The sequence below is a fragment of the Chelonia mydas genome, chromosome 4, assembly GCF_015237465.2.
Source record: "Chelonia mydas isolate rCheMyd1 chromosome 4, rCheMyd1.pri.v2, whole genome shotgun sequence".
NCBI lineage: Eukaryota > Metazoa > Chordata > Testudines > Cheloniidae > Chelonia > Chelonia mydas.
The window spans coordinates 107,014,258-107,029,796 of NC_057852.1; the positions used below are offsets into that span (position 1 = coordinate 107,014,258).

At 43.4% G+C, this 15,539-nt stretch overlaps 1 protein-coding gene and 1 long non-coding RNA gene across 2 annotated transcripts in view; one reads left to right on the plus strand and one right to left on the minus strand.

Moving 5' to 3' along the window:
* The window catches only part of PPARGC1A (PPARG coactivator 1 alpha), a 476,597-nt gene that overhangs the window by 262,630 nt on the left and 198,428 nt on the right, over positions 1-15,539 (plus strand). The gene's annotated exons all lie outside the window — the stretch shown is intronic.
* Positions 13,807-14,976, minus strand: LOC122465373. The gene is made up of 3 exons (XR_006290168.1): positions 14,694-14,976; positions 14,133-14,267; positions 13,807-13,972 (listed from the first exon to the last, which is right to left on the minus strand). It is a non-coding gene; the product is annotated as an uncharacterized LOC122465373 (long non-coding RNA).

Genomic DNA, 15,539 nt, shown 5'->3' on the forward strand with positions numbered 1-15,539 from the left:
TAAAAGTAAATAGGATTTTAAAAATTCTTTCAGTTTTAATAATCTCAAATTTTGTTAACACTTGGATGTTTGTTTCTTTACGTATATATAATTTTAAACATGACTGTGTCCCTTTAATTATAACAAGCTGGTATGTCTTTGGTTTGTTTTAGGTTGAATAGTTCAGAGGACCCGTCGTTTAATTTTCACCTACAGTCAGTTGAAATCTGCTTTGATTTTCTAATTGCAATGAGTTTGGTGATCTCTGCTAGTCTCTATAGAACAAAACAATACAGTGGGAAACCAGTGCTCCTAATATTTTGCAGTGTGGCACAAATGTCAGTCTCTGCTCTGGGGAGTTAGTATGTAGGCTGAGGGATGCTCCTGCTAGGTTAAGGAGTGATGAAAAATATTATAAAGAAAGTCTTGAGAACACATCTGCCACATAGACTCTTTGTGCCGGGCATCTTCAGGCACAATGTGGAAAGAGAAGGCTCAAGTGACTTTTATTGATATGTTTTAGATAGGGACTAATTTTTTCTGCTGTTGGGTAGAAATGCATGCGTCTGACAGTACCTATTTCTGCACTGCTGAATCTGGTGTCTGAAACGGCTCAGCAGCCACTATGGTAATGAGCCCATTTCTATCAAAATGGCCCATATTATTATTCATGTTTATTGGCTACTGAGTAATTCATGAAGATACATTGAAATATATACGTATTTCTAAAACCAGACTGTGAAGCTGGTTGCGTAGTCTGTGCGTGAATCCACTCCACTGATACAATCTTAATTACAATGACACAAACAAGCAGTAGTACAGTCTATGAAATAATATTGTGTGTGTGTGTGTGTGTGTGTGAAAATATTTTCATGATCGTCACCAATCCTAATATACTTGACATCTAATTACGGCTATTTTACCAAAGCTTTTTCATTATATTGTATTGTGAACTCCCTGGCTGTAGCTATGCATTCACTGGAGCAGGTGGCACATGTCAGAGCATAGTCACACTTTTTCAAATCTTTTCACACGTGGGCTCTTCATGTCCAAACCCCCCGTCCGTGGTGTGACATTTTCTTCAGGACAGTCTGCCTCTGAACTGCACTTGCTGCTGCCTTGGTAAAGGCATACAAAGATAGTGTAACAGCCAGTGGCCAATCGAGTTTGCGCAAGCTACAGCAGCTATGGATGAAACATCCACGAGACAGAATAAGGACTTGGAGAAAGACTGGATAAAAGGGCTGCGATGGGAAGCTAGCTGGCAGGTTAGTGATACAAAGACATATGCTTTGGAAGTGCATTAAATCTAAGTACTAAAAATCTCTAAACTTTTTTAGCCCTAAGTAGAGGGGAAGCATGGACTTTCATTTGTATCACAGCAGTATCTGAAGGCATATTCATATGAGATATGTGATCATTATGTTTTCATTTTCTTGGAAAGAATAGTTATAGGATTCCAAATCCATTTATTCCAAATTACAGAACAAGTAACTAGGGTTTTATAAATCTACAGACATTACTAAATTTACACTTGCTTAATAAAGGTCCTTACATTAACAAGTTGCAGGTGTCTGCTGTAATATCAAAGGAAATATGTGGGTTTTGTCTGTGTAAATGCAAGTTCATTCCATTATAAAATTGTAATACAACACCTGTCATCCTATTACTTCATGGTGTCATAGTAACTTGTAACAGGGGGCTTGTTTTAGCCTCTGTTAACGAGGTGACCATTTTTTTTAATGCACAGTGCATTTTTTCCTTATTATGTTTTACTCACAATAGGTATGCATGCTATTCAGCCAAAAGGCAGCCAGTTTTCATTAAAGTGTGCAAAGCAATAATGTTGACATTATGCCATACCTCTTCCAAATTTGCAGAATTAGATACTGCCATTTCATACCTGCTCAGCCCCACTGAGTGGCTTTGATTGCTCTTTACATTACATTCTACACATCATCTATGCACTTTTTCTGCTCTATTGCATTTTAATTAGTTAATCAACAATAATCAAGAGATGTGTCCTGAAGTTGATTCTTCTTTCTTCTGCTGCTCCCTACAAGGGATGTGTGGGTGCGGTTTGTTTGTTCTGCGATGGCATTATAAAGAGAAATTCGGACAAGTTGCTGATTTGATCTATTTCTATCAGGTGAAGTTGTGCAAGAGTCCAGGGTTGGTGCAGTCTACTGTAGCCCTCATGCCAAAAAGCATTTTTTCCGCTGTAAGAAGAAAATTCTGTTTAATTTGACACCTTCCCTATAACTTCACTTTAGAGAAGGGCATAGAACTCCCTCTTCTGAGGAGTCCTGATACTGATTTTTATGTGAACTAGCTGCATAAGTGGTGAAATGCAACTCTCCTGTCTAATACAAAATCAGGATCTTCTGTCGTAAAGGCCAAATGTTCCCCTCCCATCTGTACCACCAAGGGAAGAAAACGTGCACTAAATTGTGTGATCGAGGCCCAGAATTTGCAGAAGGCGGCAAACGGCATCTATGTGGGCATCATTTTATTTATTTTTATTTCAGTAGCACCCAGAGGCCGCAATCCTGTTTTGCTACATGCTGTACAAACAGAGGCTGGGAGAGAATCCCCGCCCTGAAGAGTTTTCAGTCTAAATTAGGACAGAATGCAATGAGTGAGTTAGTACACGGGAGTCATGGGAGAAGCAAGGATGAGAGTAATGGTGATAGGGACATGGGGATTTTCAGCTAGTCTGTGTGCACAGCTAGATGGATTTGAAGCATGCTTTCCTTTATCCCTGTGATGTTCTAGCTTGTGGTATTTCCATATACATGGGTTTCTATGTGTTTTGGGGCCAGAACAAGGGAGTTACTTCTCTAGGCAACATGATTCTCTCCGAACCCACTGGCTTTCCTATAACAAATGGCTTGAGAGTTACTGATGCTAAGAGGAGCATTAATTTTTGGTCTGCCACATCTGCCTCCTTTTGGGGTGAAGAGGTACTGCGCCACTGCAGAATGTGAGCCAATGCCGGCATAGCAACTGAACTACCTTTGCTGCTAATAAGTGAGGGTGAAGGACAGGGAATGTCTCAGACACTCCACCGAGATGCACAAGGATGGGATCCATAGATCCTTAAACTCCACAGCCTGAGGATACTATATACTCTGCTCCCTCTCCCTGCATCTGATTACCGCTTCTGCAGCTTCACAGTTGTGGACATTTTGTATTAATTTTTACCCATTCACACATTTTTATGGTCTGAGTTGTTTTGCCATAGAATTGGCTCTCTATTAAATTACTGTGGGATTTTCAAAGACACCTGAGGGAATGGAGTGCCCAAATTTCATTGAAATTGTAAATAATTCTGTATTTTTTGCTCTGCAAGGCATCTGGATAGAACAAAAGAACAGAACTAGAATGAATACTGCGTATGTTTCTTTCTTTTAAATGGGCCAAGACTTTTAAAACCAGGAGCCTAAAGTTAGGCGCCTAAATCCATATTTAGGTTCCTAAATAAGTGGGCTGAGCATCCTTAGAACTGAGCACTTCTCAGAATCAGGCTATTTCTTTAGGACACATCCTACTGTGAAAGATCTGTGCAATAATCAAATACACATTAACAAACATCAAATATAAGAAACAGAGGTTTACAGTCTTGCTTTCCAGGGAATATAGTTTGGAAAATTGCATATATATTGTGGATATTCTACATTGCAATATAAGCCGAGGGTCAGACTCAGGCTTGAATTCAACCCCCTGCTTCCGCCCCACCCTCTTTCAGCTACATAAAAATCTCTGAGACTTGGGCTTGGATCCAGGGTCATAGGACCCTGTGGGGTAGAGGATTCAAACCCAAGTCAAGCCGGGACCCAGGGTCCAAGCCTTATTGTTTTGCAATGCAGTCTCAGCCCCTCCAACTTGGGTTTTAGGAGTCTGCCAAAAGTATCCCACAATCCCATGGGCCAACTTCCTTTTTCCTCTCTATCCCAAGAATCGCCAGTCAAATCCAGGGAAATGGAAGCAGCCCCTCTTGCAGTGCTGCAGCTTGGCTAGTCAGCGTTTCACCCTTCCATTGTTTTCTGACTGTGAGCTGCAGACACACCTTCAGAGAACCTTCTGTCTTTGCAATGCAGACTGACAGAAGTCCTTTGCAAAGCGCACTGCTTCATGGTTGCAGGAGCACAGCCGGATTGTGGTGAATCTGTGGTGCAAAACCTGGACTTTAGTGAGAGCACTAGGAATGACCACGCACACCAGCAAATAGCGAAGAAGCTGGCAGCTTTGGAAATTTACCAGACTGGTGACCAGTGCAGGGAGCAGATTAAGTGCTCAAGACAGAGTAGAGGAAAGCCGGGGACGAGAACTGCAGCTCGGGCAACTCGCCGAAAACAGTCCCATTTTATGAGGAATTTGACCGGCTGCTAGGTACTGTGTCAAGCATGGAGTGGTGCATGATGACTTGGTCAGCTGGGATGGCAACTTGCTGGCCCTAGAATCCAGCATGGGGACTGATGCAGTGAGTGATGCCAACCAAGTGACACTGTTGCTGAAACTGGTCCCAGAGGAGGCTTTGCTGCAGCAGCACACCCTGGGACTGTACTTGGAGGAGCTTTTCCAAGTCACATTCTCCCCCCCCCAACCGCCTGCCCAAGGAACAGCCTGTCGTGGAGACTGCAGGAGACAGGAAGGGACAGAAGCCACTTTGGAGCCTGGTAAGTTTCTGGCTTCATTTTAATGTTTAATAATATAGGAATGAGTGGGATTTCCACTCTACAGGCTAATGTAAAAGTTATTAGAAGCCCTAACCAGCAGCTTGTATCCGCTAATGGTAGACTGTATGTCAGCACCGTGGTGTCTCCCCACCCCTGCCCACTCCCATCATGAGGATTTCAAAATGGCGACTGGGGAATGCAAACCGTAAAAGTGCCTTGAAAGTGGATTTTTACTGGAAAGGTGCAGATTTTTGCTAGGGCATTCCTGTGTATTAAATATAATAACTGTGTCTGTCAATACGCCACTCTGTAACTGCTCAGTGGTGCAATGAACCTCATGGAAACAGCAAACTGTCGGGGGGGAAGGGGAAACATGCTCCATTTACAAATCTAGTCCCGTTCAGTTAAATGTAGTTCATACGTGACAAAATCATTTGTCCCAAATATGATTGGGGTTTGAAATTTTGTCCAGAAAGGTGCCAGAATGTGGGGTGAGAGGGATTAGGATGGCTGTGGAGTTCTGTGTGTTGGTATGCAGTCAAAACAGGCTAAGCTATGTGGAAACTAATATAACATCCTGTTGATTTCCTCCTGAATTCTGACCCAGTCCTGGGTGCTGATAGCTGCAACCTCTTCCTGTAGCAGGAAATCCAGATAGATAGTCCAGTTCTGGGAAGGGTGTATTTTCTAGGGACACCTTGGTAGCTGACCAGTCCATGCCACTCGTAAATGTGCTATTCAGTCACTATACATTTGAATACATCGGTTGCATACACTGCTGGTTTCCCAGCAGTGGCTTGGAATAACATCTCCCTTGGCCAAATGAGCACCACAAGAATCGTTATGTCCTCCAAAATGTGGAAGTCTTAAAATGAGAAACACCTTTCTGAAGCATGGACACCAACTGTCCCCTGCCCACAAGTTCTTGTGCTGCAATTAATGTGGCTGTGTCCAGGGAGCTTCTGTGGTCTGAAGATCCCTCTTACAATATGTTGTAGTTCAGTCTGGAAAAGTATCATTTTATGTCATTGGAATTCCACAAGGAGTTTTTTGTGCTCCTGCACCGAGCTAGTTCAGACAAAAACCCGCTCTGTCTTGTCTTATTCCAGCCCCTCAACCTCTGCTGGCTGCAGCACCTCCACAGCTCACCCACACTGCAGCAGAAGCCTGGGCCAATGAACGTTCACGTACCATTCGAAGAGGAGGCCTTTCCATGACCAACTTATGGTTGAAGTTCTGGAGAGGGCCAACAAGAAGGTCCGGTGCCAAAGAGGAAAGGCATGGCGAGAGGACAGAGGCAAGGCTCAGGCTGGCTATACAGCATGAGGATGGGGTTTCAGCATGGGAGCAGGCATTTGCTTTGCAGTTCGTGGCAGCTAAGGAAGGAGGACAGAGCTCAGCAGAACAAACTCTTTGAGCAGCTGCTATCACTAATGGCCACCAGAGTACCAGCTCCTGCTGCATCACCTACACCACAGACTGAGTCCTCTATGCATTACCCTGCGATGTATTCCAGCAACAGCTTGGGAAACTCCATGGCTGGGTGGCCCATGCAATCGGATCCCATGAGTGGCTGAGCAAGGCAACTTTGCCCCACGCAGTCCTCCATATTGAACCCTTCCCCCTGCAATGCCTCCACCCCCATACCCTGGCACTAAATGTGTGGCCAATGTGCAAAGAAGGGAAAGAAGAACATAGGGTCAGGGGACATGCATCAGTAGGTGGTTTCTATCTTGTACATTGTTTCATTGTTTGAACTTGTTCATACACTTTGTTGGTTTTTTTTTAAAGGTTTTGTTGTTACTGGTGTTTTGATGTTGTAATGACAGCTGGTCTGCCTGGCAATAGGTGAATGTACTTTTCTAATACATGTTTATAAATAAAGATATTTATTTTATCAAGAAAGTTTATTGCTATCACTGCATCACATCATACCATGTGTATTTAAAATAATAAAGGCAAACACACGATCAGGGAAAATTGGGAATTAGTAAGTGGACACTGTTGCTCAATATAGATAGCTTCATCAATCCATACATCAATCACTTCCTTACATCAAACTTACTGGGAATCAGCTCTCCTCCCCTCATTTGTTAAGGTGTCTGATCAATCATAAGTCCATTGTATGGCAATCAACCCCTGCACTGAATCTCCCCACAAGCAATGAGCTCCTTCCTCCCCCACCAAGGATATATTTAAAGGTAGAATCATAGAATCATACTATATAGAATCATAGAATCGTACTATTTCCCCTCTTCCACTGGACCATCTCAGTCCATAAAGTGGGAGCAGAAGGCAGCCCTGACTTTGTCGCCCAGATATATCCAGCTCTAGCTGTAATAGGTGCATCTTTTGGCTGAGTGAACTGGTTCAGCTTTTCAACAGTGTCATATGCCCATTCAGGAGAAAATGGCTTACCTCTGGATTCACAAAGATTGTGAAGCGCACAGCAATCCACAGCGATGCGGACTGCATTGATAACACTGAAATCCAAATGAGTCTGCAAACATCTCCCATGGGAATTCAGTCTGCCAAAAGCACATTCAACAACCATTCTAAACCTGCTGATAGCATAATGAAATCATCTTTGGCCAGGGCCTCTGAAATCAGGGTTTGGTTTCATCAGTCACGGCAAAAGGGTTGCACAGAATAACAATGGGGACAGTAACTCCTGTAGACGCCTGATCAATGAAAAACCTTGGCATCATGAACTTTTCAAGTGCAACCCATGCTGACATTCATAAATTGACCTCTGTGGTCCACGAGGGCCTGCAGAACAACAGAGTCCTACCCTTTGCAGTTTACATATGGAAATATGATTGGTTTGACTCAGGTCTGTGTGCTGTGGTGTGGATACCAGAGCCTCAGGTTCAAGCCCGGGTGAGAAAATTCTTAACCTAGGGTTGACAATCAGTGTAGATGCTCAAGCACTGGGCTTGCTAACCCAGGGTTATCTGACTCAAATCCCACTAACCCTGGACTTACATTGCAGTGTAGGCTCCTAAATGGACACATTTTTCTGTAAAATGCGATAAAATTATAATTCCCTATCACTTAACTTTTTAACTGTTTGTCCCACATTGTTCCCATACACAGTAGAGTCCTCTGTAATAGTGTTTGCGACACCGTTTATTTGTTGATATTCCATAAAGAAAGATGGGCCTTCTTGCTGATGTTAAGCAGTTCTTCAGAGCAGGTTTCCAAAACCGTGTCTAATCCTTTTTCCTGATGTTCCTTGGGATACAACTTTCCTACAGATGATAGATGTCATGAAACTTGCACAATTTTACCATATGCCAATCACTCATTGGAGTGACCATTACTATGCAGGGAGACTGAAGGTAAAAAGAATACAAAAGGGTATGGGTGCTAACATTTTTTAAAAAACCTAAAAAAAGAAGCTAGACCCTGAATATTTAAAGAGACAAATGGATTTTACTTCACATTTATACATCCAGGGCCAATTTATGCCCTCAGGGCTGCTGGCATAACTCCAACTGATTTAAATGGGAGTTTTACCTGCATAAATAAGAGGAAAATTTAGTCCAAAATGTCCTGAGAAATGAGAAATACTCCAGTGACAGCTACTTGTCAGAGCAGCGAATCCCTTTGCTGACATTTGAGATCTCAAAAGCCAGTTTTCTACCTAATTCATGGCTCAATCAGACTATGTCCTCTGTCTCAAGCCTACTTTAAGCTTTGCCTTTGGCATGCTGACTTATTATATAGCCTGAAAGTAATGTCTTTATTGGGCAAGGAGGGATACAGTGAAAAAAACCATTGAAGTCATTCTGGAATCATTTAAGATCCTTCACCAAGATCGGCACTCGGTTGATTAAAAATAGTCATTTTGTCAGAGCCTTGAACAGTTTGATGATCGCTTTCTGACAGGATAATATGAACAGACATTCCCTGCCACTTCCATTTACATTTTTATTCTATTCTATATTTGTGGGGAATGGGAAGAGTTTGGCTGAAATGAGATCTTGTGTAGGTTCAGAAAAGAAGAAAACACCGTAATATAAAATACAAAGAGTGAAAGACTCCTGTTCCTTCCCAATGTCATGACATTAAGTAAATGTTATTTGAAAAAACAGTTAGCAGTCTATCATTGTGTGTGTCTGTCCTACAATGCAAAGAAAAAAAGGAGGGGGGTGGTTTTGGAAAAGGAGGTATAGAAATCACTTGGCTGAAATAATGTGTAAATTCTCATATTAATTCCTGTTCTGTGGTCTGGACTAATCTATCCTAAAGCTTGTAAAATTTTCCATTCTTAAATTAATAAGCATTTAGCCTGAAGAAATCCTTCTGTCACGTGTAGTAAGAGAATCAGAAATTTTAAGCGACTGATTTTTTTTTTCCTTAAGGAAATGAATGCCATTTTTCTGAAAGCACTGAGTGAAAAAACCTCACACTTAAATATATATATTTAATATAATTTAATATATATTTGGTAGTGCTGATCACTGTGCTGTAGGCACAGTTTTCTGCATTGGTGATAGTCCAGCAGGACTATTACCTAGCCAGTGATCTACCAATGCACTACAGACAAGCGTGCAACAATCTAAAAGAAACTTCTTTGCCCCCCAGCACTGGATTTCCCAACCCCTTCAAGTAAAACTGATTATATTACCCAAACCATCTAAAACCGAGACCTAATTTATATAACAAGTGCACCATCATGTGACATTTGCTCTGACTGACCAATATTGCAAACCCTTTCAAATAGTGAAGTCAATAGAGCTACTTGTCTGCGTAACTGTGCATAAAGGGTTCACAGTTTGGCTCCAAGCTAATAATTTTTCACATCTGATTTTTTTTTTTACAGAATATTTCTTTGGATAAATATTTTTAAAAGAGTCGCTGTTGGTATATTTTTTGTCATACAAATATCTTCAGTTGCAAAATATATTTTGTAATAGTCATGTTGACAACTCTGAGGGGAAAGTACCATTTATGAGATAGCATATTAGTTGCCCTCATTTAGGCCCTGATTCAGCAAAGTACTTAAACGTGTGCTTAAATCCAATGGAACACAATGGCACTTAAGCAGAGGTTTAATGTTAAGCACATGCATAAGTATTTTGCTCAGGATGTACCTAAACATGTGTTTTGGTGCTTTATTTTATTTATTTATTTATTTATTTATTTGGTCATTTAGAGACCTAGACCCTGAATCAACAAGATACTAAATTACACACACCTAACTTCAAGTATGAGAGAGTTTTCATGTTTCATGTTTGAGTACCTTGCAGAATCCAGGCCATCCACAAGCTCCTTGAAAATTTACCGCACTTTATTGCTTTTTTAGGTCCCAGTTATGCAAGCTGCTTCACATGGTCAGATTCTTATACCCTAATTGAACCCCACTAAAATCAGTGGTGCTCCATGAGAGCACATGGGTCTGTCCATGTGGACCAGTTTGTAGGATTGGGCCTTAGTTCCCTGCCTTGCTCTGGATCCTGTATCACAAACACATGAGGCTGTGCAGACACAGCGTGAAAGGTGAGAATTACAAGCAACTGAAAACAGGTAGTCAGAATGGAAATGCTTAATTTTAGCGATGGCTGCTGATCTTACCATATTTTATTTCTTTACTGACTCCTATAATATTAAAACAGGAAATTTCATTATACATAAATATGAAATATCATGAGAAAAAGATGGCCTATTATAGAGAAAAGGCAGCTAATGAATGTCAGTGAAGTTATATTTTAGGGTTATTCGACTTCAGAGCTGGTGTTCTGTCACCTGAGATTAAGCATGTACTTTTTGACCTTTACTCAACCCATCACATTAGACAGCACATATTTAGGTACATTATATTTTAAAGGGAAGAACATGTTATGCCCACTTCAGAGTGCTGTCAATATATAGTTCATTACTGGCTACCAGGGCATGTTTGAGGATGAAACCCCATCCCCAGAGATACAAAATGATTCCCCTTATTTCCATTATTCATAGAAGTATGTTCTCTCTTTGATGCGCCTCATGAGCATTAAATGGGAGTTCTTCTTTGAGTGATTGCACATGTCCATTCCACTGTAGCTGTATGTGCATCTTGTGCACAGTTGTCGGCTATTCTTCCCATGCAGGTATAAAGGGCACTCCTGCCCCTAGCTCCCCCTGAGTTTTTTCCTACCACCAGTGACAGTTGTTGGAGCTGTGATCTTTGCGTTTAAAAAAATCATCCCTCACCTTCTTGTGTGTATAGTTCCCATCCGATAGAATACTGTTTCTTGTATATAGTTACCAATTAGAATAATTGTAGTCTAGTTCTTAGTGTTGACCACTCTTCGGTGACTGTTTGAGTACTGGGTCCAGTACTGCACTCATGTTGTGCTCTCCTTGCTTTAAGGCCTGTCACATCTGTGGCAAGCCAATGCCCATCAGCAACCTCCTACCCCAGTTGCTTGAAATGACTGGGGGAAACCCATGTAGGTGACAAATGTCTCATTTGTAGAGGGTTCAAGTTCCGTTAAAAAAAGAACAGAGTCCCAGGCTTAAAATATTGCTCATGGAGTCTGCATTTCACCCTGCGTCGGAACCTTCCTGCTTGAATGGCTACCGAGCACATCCGAGTCAGTCAGGAGTGCTCCGCCCACTTTATCCGAGTCTTCAGGCATACCAGCCTCACTGGTACTGAAGAAAAGACTGTGTAAGTCTTCAAAGGACTTGGTAGTAGGGGCTTCGAAATCTGCAGGCAAGGCACTTGGTGCAGCAAAGGACACTATGGAGCACTCGAAAATGAGACACCCCCAGGCGCAACTGCCCTGCAAAGAAGGATTGCTGACTCCAGAACCTAGGAAGGGCCTTGTGAGACCGCTCTCAGGACTGACACAACTCCTAGTACTGCAGGGTCACGAGCCTTTGGCAGTCCTGTCTACTCCCAAAGTGTTCAAGGCAGCTTGGGAACTACTGAACTTGTCGGTACCGGTTTCACCGGTGGGACAAAATTCCCATCTGGCACTGGGAGTGTGTATGTTGGATCTGCCGGTGCCTGCTCTGGCACCAGTCGATACTAGTGACTGCTACAATTGCAGTATTTTGGCAGATTCCATCAAGGGGAAAGCCTGCAATGATTGTGGTGTTGCCTCCCTTGCCGGATTTGCAACTAGTCTCCCCAGTACTATCGGGGTCAATTCCCCTGTGTCCAGAGGTAGCGTACTCGTCCTCCTCCTCCTCAGATTCTGAGGTCAGATCTTATGCATCCAGGCCAAAGCAACCCTAGTTACCCTAGTGACAGGTTGGTACAGATCTCAACCTAATAACTAATGGCCAGCACACATCTGGATCCCACGATTATACCAGTGGCCTTTCTTGAGCTCTCGGGACATTCCCTCATACTCATCAACACCCAGTAGACACTGGGGTGGGGGGCATGGACACCACGGTCGCCATTTCTCTTCTGCAGGTACTGGGACTGGTACCATGAAAGAGGAATCTTGGGACTCTCCTGTACAAGAGTTGGACAAGGCCTCCCATCAACAACCGCTGGCCTCTTCTTCTCTGATGCCAGATGAGGCATACTTGCTACAAATGAAAAGGAGACACCAGAGATGTCAGGCCTCATTCCCGAAGTGTAAGGATGCAAAGAAGCTTAAACTCTTCAGCAGGAAAATGTATTCCACAGGAGGGTTACAACTGAGAATCACAAACTAGTAGGCTGTGTGTGGTTGGTACAATTCTAACCTGTGGGAAAGCATCCTAAAGTTTAAGGACAAGCTTCTTGAAGAGGTAAAGCAGGAGTTTGCCACCCTGGTTGATGAGGGTAGATTAGTGGCCACATCAGCCCTGCAGGTGAATCTGGATGTGGTGGATTCACCAGCTTGTGTTATGGCTTCCATCATTTTCACGCATCATTCATCTTGGCTGCAATTGTAAGGTTTGCCCCCAGAACTGCAACAAAACATACAAGACATCCCATTCGAAGACTCTTTTCTCTGAGTAGACGGACACAAGACTTCATAGCCTCAAGGACTCAAGAGTGATGCTTCATACCCAGGACCTATTGAGAAAGAAGGGCAAAGGTTATAAGAGATGGCCTCCACCTCCACGATGCCCACTTCATCCAGGCAGACTGGTTCCTCAAAGCATTCATTTGGTTGAGAGCAGCTTATCACTTCCCAGGGTAACCATCATTCCCTTCCCCTATTTTTGCAACTGCCTATCCTCAGTTGGGCCTCCATCACCATGGACAAGTGGGTCCAAGCATGGTGGAATGGATTATACCCTCCAGTTTGCCTCTGTCTCCCTCCTCCATCCCTATCCCTCTTCAGGGACTACTCTTATGAGAATGTGATGCTTCAGGAGGTCCAGTCTCTCATCTTCCTGCGTGGCCATAAAGGAAGTTCCCATGCCTTTCAGAGGAAAGGGTTTCTATTACTGATATTTCCTAATCTGAAAGGCAAAGGGGGGCTTCAGACCTATTTTAGATCTAAGCTAACTGAACAAGTTTCTGAAGAAAACAAAATTCCAGATGGTTATTCTTGCTTCTGTTATTCCTTCCTTAGACACGGGGACAGGTACACTGCTCTCAACTTAAAAGATGCTTACTTTCATGTGGCAATTTATCTCAGCCACAGAAAGTGCCTCAGATTCATGGTCAACAATTCACACTACCAATTCACAGTTCTCCCCTTTGTCCTGGCAGCAGACCCTTGCGTGTTTACAAAGTGTACCGTGGTAGTGGTGACTTTCCTGCACTGGTTGGGAATCCATGTGTTCCCTTATCTGAATGACTGGCTAGTGAGGGGCCGATCCAGATTTCAAGGTCTCTCCAGCATAACCACTATCCAGTCATCCTTTTAGACTCTCGGGCTCCTAATTAATATAGAAAAATCTATCCTGACTCCACACAAGCTAGGGTATTCCTGTCACAAAAAAGGTTTGAGGCACTCCAGCTTGTTACTCTAGATCTAAAAGCACATGCTCTCTCTACAGTTCAAACATGCCTCAAACTTCTAGAGTACATGGCGGCATGCACCTACAAGGGCCAGCATGCCAAAATGGAATTCAGGGAGCTGCAGGATTGGCTTGCCTCAGTATATGCTGCCACTAAGTGGATGGGGTAGTTCAGGTACCAGCTCGAGTCTTGTCCAGCAGTCCAGGGAGGACAGCCCCATTGAATGTTTGCCCAGAAGTTCGCTTTGCTTCTCCTTGACAGACAGTCTCTTTAGGCACGGATGCATCAAATCTAGGTTGGGGAGCTCACTTAGGCCCCCATGAAGCTCATGGGCATCGATCATTGTAGACCTCACTCTTCATATAAATATCAAAGAGCTCTGGGCTATTTGGCTCATATGGCATTCCTCCTGCATATCGGGGGCAGACGTTGTTAGTACTCACAGACAACACAACAGCCATGTTTTATGTAAACAGACGGGGGGAGTCCAGTCAATGAAGTTATGCCAAGAGACAGTCTCCCTTTGGAACTTTTGCATAGTCAGGTCCATCAGCCTCAAAGCAGCCTACCTTTCAGGGGTTCAGTACACCCTTGCAGAATGCCTGAGCAGATAGTTTGCAGGCCACCCCAAGTGGTTCCTTCGTCTGGATGTGTCCAATGCCCTTTTCTATCAGTGGGGTACTCACTGGTGGATCTATTTGCAACTAAAGAAAACAAGAAAGGTCAGCTTTTTTGTTCCCTGGAGGGTCACAGACTGGGGTTACATTCAGATGCTTTCCTCCTGATTTGGCCAAAAGGCCAGCTTGCATGCCTTCCCTCCAGTTCTGCTCCTGCCCAAGGTCTTGTCCAAGATCAAACAAAGTGGTGCTCACATCGTACTAATAACCCCAGCAGGGCCTCTCCAACATTGGTTTTTCCTCTACTAGCCCTATCTGTCAGAATCCCTGCACTGTTCCCAAGAGATGCAGATGTGATCTCCCAGGACAATGGCCACCTCCTCCATCACAATCTACAGGCCCTCTACTTGACAGCGGGATGCTACATGGCTAACTTCTTTGGAAAGTCTTTGCTCTAAAGGAGTACAGTAAAGTCTCCTTAACAGCAGAAAGCCTTCAGCCAGGTCTACTTACCTTGCAAAATAGAAGAGATTCTCCATATGGTATGCACAAAGAGGCATCCTCCCAGCCCAAGCTTCGAATCCTCGTATCCTAGATTATTTCCTGTTCCTGAAACAACGAGGGCTTGTCGGTAGTTCCATCAACATTCACCTGGTGGCTATCTCGGCTTTCCACCCTCCAGTGGATAACAGATTAGTTTTTTCTAACCCTACGTCCATTAGATTTCTAACAGGTTTAGACAGATTATATCTACATGTTCACCACCCAGTTCCACAATGGAGTTTCCAAAGCCTCATTCAAGTAGATCCTAAGAGAAATTACATTCACTAGAAATTAGAAGGTCTTTGGCCTTTTATTAGGTCATCACTGCAGCTATTCATGGCAATTTCAAACAGTGTAAAGGGCCACCCAGTGTCCGCTCAGAGAATCTCTTCCTGGATTTCAGTCTATAGTGTGAATGCGGAACCTGCGTCAAAAGTGGTGGCTCGTGCAACTGGATCACAGGCAGCTTTCAAGGCCTTTCTGGCCTGGGTGCCCATTTTGAACATGTGAAAGGCATCAACCTGCTCTTGGATACACACATCTACCTCCCACTATGAGCTATTGCTCATCAGTCTAGAGGTGATGCCAGATTCGGACAGGTGGTCCTACAATCCCTGTTCAAGTAGATTCTGAACCACCCTCCAGCTTGAATTGCTTGTGAGTCACCTACAGTGGAATAGACGTGTGCAATCACTCAAAGAAGAAAAAATGGTTACCTATCTTTCTGTAACAGTTATTCAAGATGTGTTTTGCATGTCCATTCCATGACCCTCCCTCCTTCCCTGCTCTCTTCGGTAGGAAGGAACTGAGGTGGGT